This window comes from Ambystoma mexicanum, chromosome 12, assembly GCF_040938575.1.
Source record: "Ambystoma mexicanum isolate Mex_15411 chromosome 12, UKY_AmexF1_1, whole genome shotgun sequence".
Taxonomy (NCBI): domain Eukaryota; kingdom Metazoa; phylum Chordata; class Amphibia; order Caudata; family Ambystomatidae; genus Ambystoma; species Ambystoma mexicanum.
In genome coordinates, this window is record NC_090936.1 from 201,952,815 (window position 1) to 201,963,039 (window position 10,225).

The 10,225-nt window shown below is 40.6% G+C and overlaps 1 protein-coding gene across 2 annotated transcripts in view; it reads left to right on the plus strand.

Annotated features, from left to right (window-relative positions):
* Positions 1-10,225, plus strand: part of CCND2 (cyclin D2) — a 219,277-nt gene that overhangs the window by 181,156 nt on the left and 27,896 nt on the right. The window lies entirely within an intron of this gene.

The window sequence follows — 10,225 nt, forward strand, 5'->3', positions numbered from 1 at the left end:
TACAAACCTATACTACTATACATCAGTGGTGAAGCTGCTTCAGGCAAAACATTCTTAATCAAAATCAAGTTCCTTCAACAATTGACAGACAAACTGTCAGCTGTTGTAACTGCCCCCACAGGTTTAGCTGCCTACAACATAGGCAGTGTCACTTTACACCGATTACTACTCCTTCCAGTAGAACACCAAAACAAATTAGAATATTACAAACTTTCTACAGAAGCTGCAATGGAACTACGCAGAGTGTTAAAACAAATGAAAATGCTACTAATTGATGAAGTGAGCAGGGTCTCCAACCTAATGTTGCAAACAGTACTTAACTACGAAGAGCTCTTTGGAGGAAAACATTGTTTTCGGAGATCTTCTTCAATTGACACCAGTGAAAGGTGAACCTATTTTTTAAAACCTTTGGACACAAACTCTGCCGTAAAACTGTTGGCAGCATAGGAAATGTCAACCTTTGGCAACATTTCGAATACAGAGAATTAACAGAAAACGTATTAGAGTTGGTGTACTATCTCAAGAAGCACAAGCAATATTAAAAACCCGGCACATCCATGCACTTTATAGCCATAACTCATTTGCTACTGATGTCATGAAACAATTAACACACAGAAATGTCAATTGTATGTCCTTAATGCCAACTCTTGCAAGCTGTTCCAAATTCAATGAAGCAATGTTGAAAAAAGAAATGCAACCAATAATTGAAATTTGCTCCACAGACAAACTGGACGTACATGGTATGACACTAGCCATGTGTCAACAAGCCCCACAACAAGACTAAATACCTTAGAAATTCCATCTCCAACACTGCGGGTTTGGAGAAAATATTAAAATTATCCTTAAACTGTAGAATAATGCTTACACATAACCTTGACGTGGAGCAAGGACTAGTTGATGGAGCACTGGGTACAGTTGTTGGCTTTCAAACATACCCAGGTGACAACAACATTCAGTTTGTCAATATTCTCTTTGACAAACTTTCAGAAGTAAAAAGGATAGGGCGCTCAACAGCTGGATTCCTTCTCTTCAAAGACATTTATGTACGCAGAGAACAATTTTCTCTAACTCTAGCATACGCATTCACAAATCACAAGGTCTTAACCCTAGACAAAGCATTGCTAGATATTGGGAACGCAGTCTTTAAAGAAGGCATGAGCTACGTAGCACTACATACACTTGACGGTCTATTTCTAATCAAATTTGATGCCAGTAAAGTAAACGCTGATATTCCTTGCATTTTAGAATACAATAGACTACGTTCACTATACACCCCCATCTAAAAACATTTCTTGTTCCACAAAAAGGAAAACGTTGTAAAAGAAAACTAATTCAAACAGAAATGCAACAGGATCTCACTGCAAATCCTCCAAAGAGAGTAAAAGAATCAAATACTTCATCAATTACCACAACCAAAGAAGAACCTATTACTCAAAGTAACTCTGGTACTTCTTCAAAGAAGCAACACACACTCTGAAAAAATGACTTGGACACAGGACTATCTGGTCCATTCAAATGTTCAAATATAACTGGTGTAAGTTGCTACGCTACATGTAAGTTGCTACGCAAATGTAGCAATGAATATTCTATTTCAATTGCCATCAATTGTTGACAAATTTAGATACACAGTACAGACCAATTGTGTTTGCAAATGTTAGTCCTTCATAGAGACGCAGCAAACAATCCTGACAACACATATAGTGTTCACGGAATAAGACAATAATTAGACTACTGTGCTGGAATGGTGAAATTCACTATAAACTCACAAGAAGATCCACAAGAATTTCTAATATACTTACTACAGGTACTGGAAAACAAAAACATACCTATAAATGAAATCTTACAGATTTCATACATGTGGAATCATACATGCACTCTCTGTCACAATGTGGCACAGGAACAAATCCCTAATGCGCGCTTCGTGTATGTATCCATACCTAATTGTGAATCTGTTCCATTTCAGCAACTTGTACACAATGCAAACCATGGTAGATTATGTACTACCTGCAATTCAGATAATCGCTCCACCTAACTAATACAAACACATAGTAAATACGTAATACTAATGCTTCTACGTCACAATGCAGATGGTACCAAAAACAACTGCAAGCTGACTGGAATCACACATGGTCAAGTATCACTTGGTAAGAAAACCTTCGCAACAATGGGTATAATCTACCACGCAGGAGCCACAACCAATGCAGGTCACTACACTGCATATATAAAAATCATGCCCTGGCAGCACCTCTTCAGTGCGCATTACAGCGCCACTGCCCTCCCAGCATCACTTCACTACCTCCAGCAGCACCTCTTCACTGCCTCATGTAGCACCTCTTAACTGTAACTGCCATGGCTGCTCTCTGATTCAAGTGCCTTCGCAGCACCTCTGTCTGGGCCTTTCTTGCCCCCTCTGCCTCTGTAGCACCACTGTCTGGGCACACTTGCTCTCACTGCGCCTGCAGCGACACACCAATCCAGCGCTCTTACCTGAGAGGATCACTTCTGTTAGGGGGCGGTGGGTGTCTCCCTTTGGTGCTATCCCACCCACCCCCCGCACAGCCAGCTTCATCCTCGTCACCAGTGTTGAATTCAGGGTCTGGCCACATATGACTGACACTCCAGTGAACTGATAAGTTATTTACTTAGGTTCAGGTACATCAAATACAGTTCTTGGAGTCCGGTAAGTGAAAGGGGACATAGGACACCCACCGGCATCCTCTCTCAGGGCTTACATCCTTACAACTGGCAAACCTGGAACACTCTTATAGGTAAACATTCTAAGCCCTGTATTCCATCTCAAGATTCTAGTCACTTGCACCAGATGTATGCAAAGTTAATCACAGCACCCTGTCACAGAGATTTGTAGGGTATTGCTGAAAATTAACATCACAGCATGTGGTCAATTGTGATCGAGGGTTTGGCTATTAGCATGAACTGTTAACTACTTGATGGTGACTTCCCATTGTTTAGTAAAGTCAGTCTGACACGAGCATGCTTGCATGCATTGCCTGTCACAGGTGATATATGTTCATTTTTAAATTCAGATATTAAAACTAACTGAAACTAAGCTCAACAATAACTTCTTAGAGGTTCAGCAGGGGTGTTGCACCACTCTTATCAGAAACGATCTAAGCACACACCACAATATAACTGTTTTACAGGAGGCACTGTACAAATCAACAATAATTAGTCCATATTTTGCAGAAATGTATTATCACTTTGGCCCCTCCACCCAAAAAAAACAACCCTCAACCCCAAGAATAACCCCTCCTTTCTACATGTAAACTGCATTAATTCAATCACATTTTTGCACCAATGATTGTATGTATAGTCCACATTCCAACCGCTACCTTCCCCGTGCTGTCAGTTTCCATAGGGTATACTTTTTCGCAAACGTAAAATCCTTATGACGCTGCGTTAAACATCAGTTTGCCTACAATGCAATCATTTGTATAATTAGACTACTTAAACTATTTCCTGCTTCTGAGTTCACATATAAAGCAAAGTACATATCACATTTTTTCTAATATTGAGAGGAAAACAACCTCATCTGAAAGTGAAAAGGAGGTGTTTGTGGATTATTTAGGTAGTAATTTAACAAGGTCCTTCGAGTTCCAATAGCGGATGGAATATCGAGGACTGTAGGACTCCCTTTAGTGTGAGTATTTACGAAGCCACGACTATAGGTTTTAAAAATAATCGGTGACTAGCAACTGCAAATTTTCCTTTAGCCGATGGAAAGCATAATTGGGGCAGTGCAAATTTCTTTAATTCCAAATTAAAAAATATAATGCTGTTTTAAAAATATTCAATTAAAAGTATGAATGATGGGTGTTACGATTCCTTTAACCCATTTCATTTTTAGTGTCTCCCAATTCAGTAGGTGTTTACCTAGTTAATGGCTGAAGACAAGGGTTGAACCCTAGTTCACAATTTATTCTGAGTGAAGTAGGGAAGACCTCAGCCATGCTCATCAGAGCTGCAGCAGATAATTTAGCGCATTTCAATATTTTTGTTCTTAAATAGATGCCCATGTCAAACTCTCTCCACGGTACCCTTCTTGCAAGACCACAAAGATGCACCCATGTGCTGCAAGCACCATGTACCTAACTGTCTTTTCAATTAATGTGGTGGATGTGAACTTTTTTTTATCTTTCAAAGAAAAGTGAATGGCTGAGTGCCCTGCCAGGATTTGGATTTGAGATCTGGCCCTATTGGTGTAGACCCGCAATATCATGAGGGCCAAGGACCTTCCTCTTTTCTTCATAGCCAAACCTTCTCCTTTATATATTTGAGGGGGAGGCATGTTTTGCAGGCCATTGTTAACGGCTCAGTTTGCAGATATGTGAACACCCTTAAAATTAACAAGCAATGTTGGCCAAAATAACACAGTATAGCATGTGAACCAGACCTAAAACCACCATCAGTCACAACTTTGATTCCTCCATTACAAAATAAATTCTGAACACTGATTTTTATTTTGTGTGCGTCTTCCTCACGTTGAATCCAGCACACACAGATTAATAAAGAGACATTTATTTTATTGGGGATGTAGTTTCGTTCTGAGTGCGGGATGATACATGGGTCGATTACAATTTATACATGCAGATAGTAGCTAAACATCCTACACAGAGCACTTTCCAATAAAGTCAATCACTAGTTGCACCTGGCAGTAGATGCAAAACATGAGGTTCATTGATAACTAGATATGCCTGCCTCGTCCGCTGCACTGTGACTGTAGAGCGGGGGACGGGATACTTTGTCCTCTACACTGCTTACCTCTGGGACGGGGATGGGGGGGCTTGGGGCGCTGCTTTCCCCAACCCCCAGACTGTGAAGGAGAAGACCTCACCTGCGGTGCGCGCGGGTAGGGGTACAGCCGTGATGATGTTGGTGCAGGCAGTGTGCGCCAACGTCATCAGGAAATAAAATTCACATGCTGAAGCCAAAAGGCTTCAGCTTGTAAATTACGCAGACACGCTTTTGCGTACTGCAAGGGCATTTTCTTTTTCCTGGTTTCGTTGAATGAGGGCTTGTTGGAAAGGGGAGACTCTTCCCCTTGCCAATGAGCCCTCAGTCAACTAGCTTGCTGGTCGAGGCTCAAATGATCCTATTTGCAGTTGATCCTATTTGCAGTTGACACAGAAACAGCTCTTTTTGTGGGTGTGATCCCACTATGTGTTGTTGTTCAAGCTACATCTGCATATATTAGTGTTTTATGTTTTATGTGAGCACATTGTTTGATATATATGAATTAAAATGTTTGTTCCGATATAATGCCTGTGGTTGAATATAATTTGATGATATAAAATACCATCCTGTGAGTAGGTTTTCTACTACTGGTGTGTGGTAGAGGCGGGTAGCTAGTGGTATGCTTCGCTGTTTTTTCGATATAGACTCCTCAAATATCACAGCCCCCTTCAAAAAGAGGAACCCCTTGTTTGCTCAAAACTTTTTTTCACACACTTCTGTTGAGCCTTGCCACCTCCTGTATTTGTTTAACGTTGTACTGCTGTGTATTTGTTATTCATGAGCATATGAATCCATGCCAGACCCCATTCTGGAGAAGGTTTAAGTTGCTTACCTGCAATGATTGTTCTCCAGCATGGGTCTGGCAAGGATTCAAATGTGAACCCTCCCTCCGGCCCCCATGCTGCTCTACTTGGTCATACTGCTACTTTACATGCTTACCAAATATGAAGATGGCTGCCAGAAGAGGGGCTTCGGGAGAGGACTGTCACTGGAGGAGGGCAGTATGACCTAGAGGACAGTGATTGGTTTAGAGGAGAAATACAGTTTTCTGGTGAAATTGAAACAGTTTTTTTTTTCTTTTACCGAGGATTCCCAGCCTGACGGAATATTCATGAGCATGTGAATCCATGCCAGACCCGTGCTGGAAAACAATTACAGGCTAGTAACTTAATATCTTTGTTGCCTGTTGTCATGATGCAGAGTGGCATAAACATAAGGTGGACACCAGAGTTATGGGTAAAACCAGTTGATTTATTAGTTTGTTACAAAAGTGAGCCAACTAATAGGAATGTAATTTAACAATCTGATGTCCTTTCATTGAAGTTCAAACTGTATATGTGCAACAAAAGAGCTCTGGGTTATGTAGTCCTCAATCTCTGGATCATTTTCCAAGTTATATTGTCAATTACCAATAAAAAGTTTGAGTGCCCCAACAATTCTTTGTTTGCATTCTAGATTAAGACCCCTTAATCTGTGCCTCAGGGCCTTGCATGCAGCTGCACGTTAGGTTGAGCGGTGATGTAAACTTGGTGTGAGAATTGGAAATGAGCCCCTGAGCTTTCACCAAGAGGTTGGCCACGTGTGCTTGTGTACAGATTGGTCATGGTGCCTTATTTAGCTCCCGGACCGGAGTTCTGAGATCAGTCCAAACGCCCTTATCTTCTCCCCTCCTTGATGCCTCACCACATGCTTAGACCTCCACCGCTCCCCTGCTCACACATCTCAACGTCTGGGTGTGTCTGCTCCTCCCCAACAACCATAAGTCTCGCTTAATCTTTCCCAACCTTTCGGTGAATATATTCCTCCTGTCAGTGAATATATTTTTCCCTTTAGTGTTTTCTACAACTCTTACTCCTTTTATATTCCTCTTCCCTCTACATCAGACTCCTTTGGATACCTATAATCTCTACCTCCTTTTTTTACCTTCATCAACACCCCAGACCTGAAATGTCTCCCCTCCACCTCTTTCACTTTTGCCACCTCCTCACCCCTGCTCCTGCCCTTTAGCACCCTCTTTCAAACCTCCTTCCTGCTCAGTCTTGTTCGCTTACCTCTCGAGTTCTCTCCAACACTTCTTGATCTCGCCAGCTCTGCACTCCTGAACTCACTTTCACTTCTTTGCTGGCACTTATATGTGGCTTGTTTTAATGTCTCTTTCCTGATTGGTGTTGTCAGATAACTTGCTTGAGCATGCTCGGTCACTGGCATTGCTTATAATTCAGACTCTTGAAAGAAAGGCTTCAAGTAGGCCAGCTGCCTTGTTGAATCTTTCCAGTATGATGATCTTGGTCGAATGTCTGAAGCCCTTCCACTCCCACTGCCTTTCCCCGTCATTCACCCTACCCCTCTTGTTTGTTCCTGAATGGTTCCCCACGCCCTCCACCCTCCTAATTTTTCTTTTTTTTTTTTTTTTTTTTTGCCTCTTCCCCTGTCGCCAGCGTGGCAATCTTTGGGCTGGGAGCTCATGTAGGGATGTGAAAAAGCAAGTGAAATTGTTTTCTTGACACGTGTTCTGATGGCGTTTATTTCTTCCATTGATAGTCTATTGACATTGTTACACGAATTGCCTTTTTAAAGCATGCTTATTTAAAACTGGATGGTATTTAAATAATAATTATGTATAACTGAAACCGTGAGTTTAGGTGTTACTTGGCTATTTGTATTTACGAATGTCATTGCTACAGCTCTACAGCTCACATTTACCCCTCTTGAGATAGGCCTGGCTGCTCAGTCACACTACCAACTTGTATAGTACAGACGTGGACCAAAAGGTGGGTTATGTAATACCAAGAAGATAAGTGTTGTGTACTCTCACACAGTGTGACTGCATCAATTCTTACCCAACACTGTCCTTATTCCATCAATCACTTGAGTCCTTGAATTGGCTTTTGTCCATGGTAATTGTACCTTTTTTTTCATTTTCTAGTTTTTCTTACCATTTCATTTACTTACTTTCTAACTATAATATAAACATAATGTTTAACAACACAGAAAGCTGAGGTGTACCAGGTGAATAGCGCGTGAGCAGTTAGATTTTACAGCGTCAACTTAATTGAACCTGAAAGGTGAGGCTGCAGCACCCTGAGGGAAAAGCGGGCACCTCAAACCCACTTAAAAAGACAAATGGAACATGGGGTGTTCCCACATTATGGATGCACTGCCAGCATGAACAATTATACAATAGAAAAGTACTCTTGCACACTTCCTGTACAATGTATTAAACTGAATTAACACAAAATTAAAAGTTTTGAAAGTTTAATCTTCAACACAACCGATGTGGGTTGTGACGTGACAGAGTAATGTGCCAACACGTGTTTCGACCTCTCGCGGTCTTTCTCAAGGCAAAACTCTGTACAATAAATGAAATATACAATTTAAGTAATGCATAAACGGTCCCCATTAATAAACCGTGACATGAAATACAGTTAGCACAGCAAACAAGGATAATAACAAATACATATATACATTACCAGCAGATGAGTATAGCAACAATTCCGAGGCAGCACATGAAAAATATTTCAAGAAAAAAAGGGGAATACCAATTGAAATTAAATAAATTACATGTATATATAGGCATGAGTAAAATAACATGTACCAACATTCTAAACTCATATCAATACACAAATAGTATAGTGGAAGGGCTGCCCAGTGCTTGTCCACATGTTGTGTAATTATTATACATGTGGATATCCATGCAACAAATTATCAGTGTATGTATTTTGTGAATTTCAATTCGTGTAAGTCATCACCAGGTGCCACAGAACCGACAAACCCGCACACATCACCGAACCCATTGGGTCAAAGCTTAGATTGAATCAAACATCTACCATGCAATGTCAAAATGAAGAAACCAGTTAAAACTGGTGAACACCGGAAAATTCAAAACCCCCACCCTGTGTGGGTGACAAATCTCCAAAATCGAATTCAACATATTACCGTGGTATGTAATACTAATGTTGGAAATCTCGTGTCTATTCTCACGTCCTACAAATCTGAAAAAATATGTAATGGTTAAGTCCAGGTGGTGAAACCATTAGAAACCAGTAAAGGTATTAAAAATAAGCCATTACCTTCTTTTACCAAAGTTGGAAAAATATCAATGCAACCTTCAATCATTCTGATTCAGAATACACGTCCTGCCTGAAATGGCATGTCTGTTAAGATCAACCAAAACGTCCATTAATATAACACAATTCTCAAGAAACAGATTTCTATTGCATAATGGAGCCTTGAAAGTTAAAATTGTAAGCACCCCTTACCATCAATAATCTCTCGTCTGCGTTGAATCCTATTGTGCCGTTATGTAACTGAACCCGATACAGTCCGCGTACCCAGTTTAAAAAGAAACTGAAAGAAATTAGAAAAAAGCACCCTACGAACACGTGATAGCGAATCACGTGTGCGACGTCGTGCGTGAATAACGAATCAGAAAAGTCAAAGTCGCGATCACATGATATTGGATCACGTGTGAAAACACACGGATCTCGTGCATTAATAGCAAAACACAAGCGAGTATGAATTCAAGAAAAACTCATGGGAATGCATGAAATAAAAAGGAAAAGGTGTATACCAATGCACATAGTATGTAGAAAATGAAATGAGTGTAAAAGCAAATTAGCCGAAAAAATATCCAAATTGACCCATGGGCGTTGCGATAGTGCTATTGCCGGTCCAATTGACTCCCGCAACGACACACACGAACAGAGATTCCCCTGTGTGCCACACATACCCTCACCATCTACAAGAACACATGCAATTCCGTGTCACTGTTGAGTCCCAGGGTAGTACAGCGTAACCTACAAATCATACGTGCTTCTAATTGGCGCAATAATGCTGAGCGGTCTCCACCTCTAGGATGAGGTCTTGCCTGCATCAGGCCTATGAACCTAATATCACTCACATTTTCCATTTGATGCCATTCCTGCCAGTGTATGGCTAAAGGTAATTTAGAATCAAACTTCCTCAAGCTCGCAAAATGTTCCCTGATACGTATACGTAATTCCCTAATAGTCGAGCCCACATACACTTTACCACATATACACAAAATAGCATAGACCACATATTTAGTCTTACAATTCAAGAAGTCACGTATTTGGACTGTTAAGCCGTTGTGACAGACAAAATTATCACCTGTAATGGCAAATTGACAAAAATTACATGAACCACATTTAAAGAAACCCTTTGGTTTGGGTGGTAACCATGATCTGGAATTGGCCGAGTGGATTCTGTGGCACCTGGCGATGACTTACACGAATTGAAATTCACAAAATACATACACTGATAATTTGTTGCATGGATATCCACATGTATAATAATTACACAACATGTGGACAAGCACTGGGCAGCCCTTCCACTATACTATTTGTGTATTGATATGAGTTTAGAATGTTGGTACATGTTATTTTACTCATGCCTATATATACATGTAATTTATTTAATTTCAATTGGTATTCCCCTTTTTTCTTGAAATATT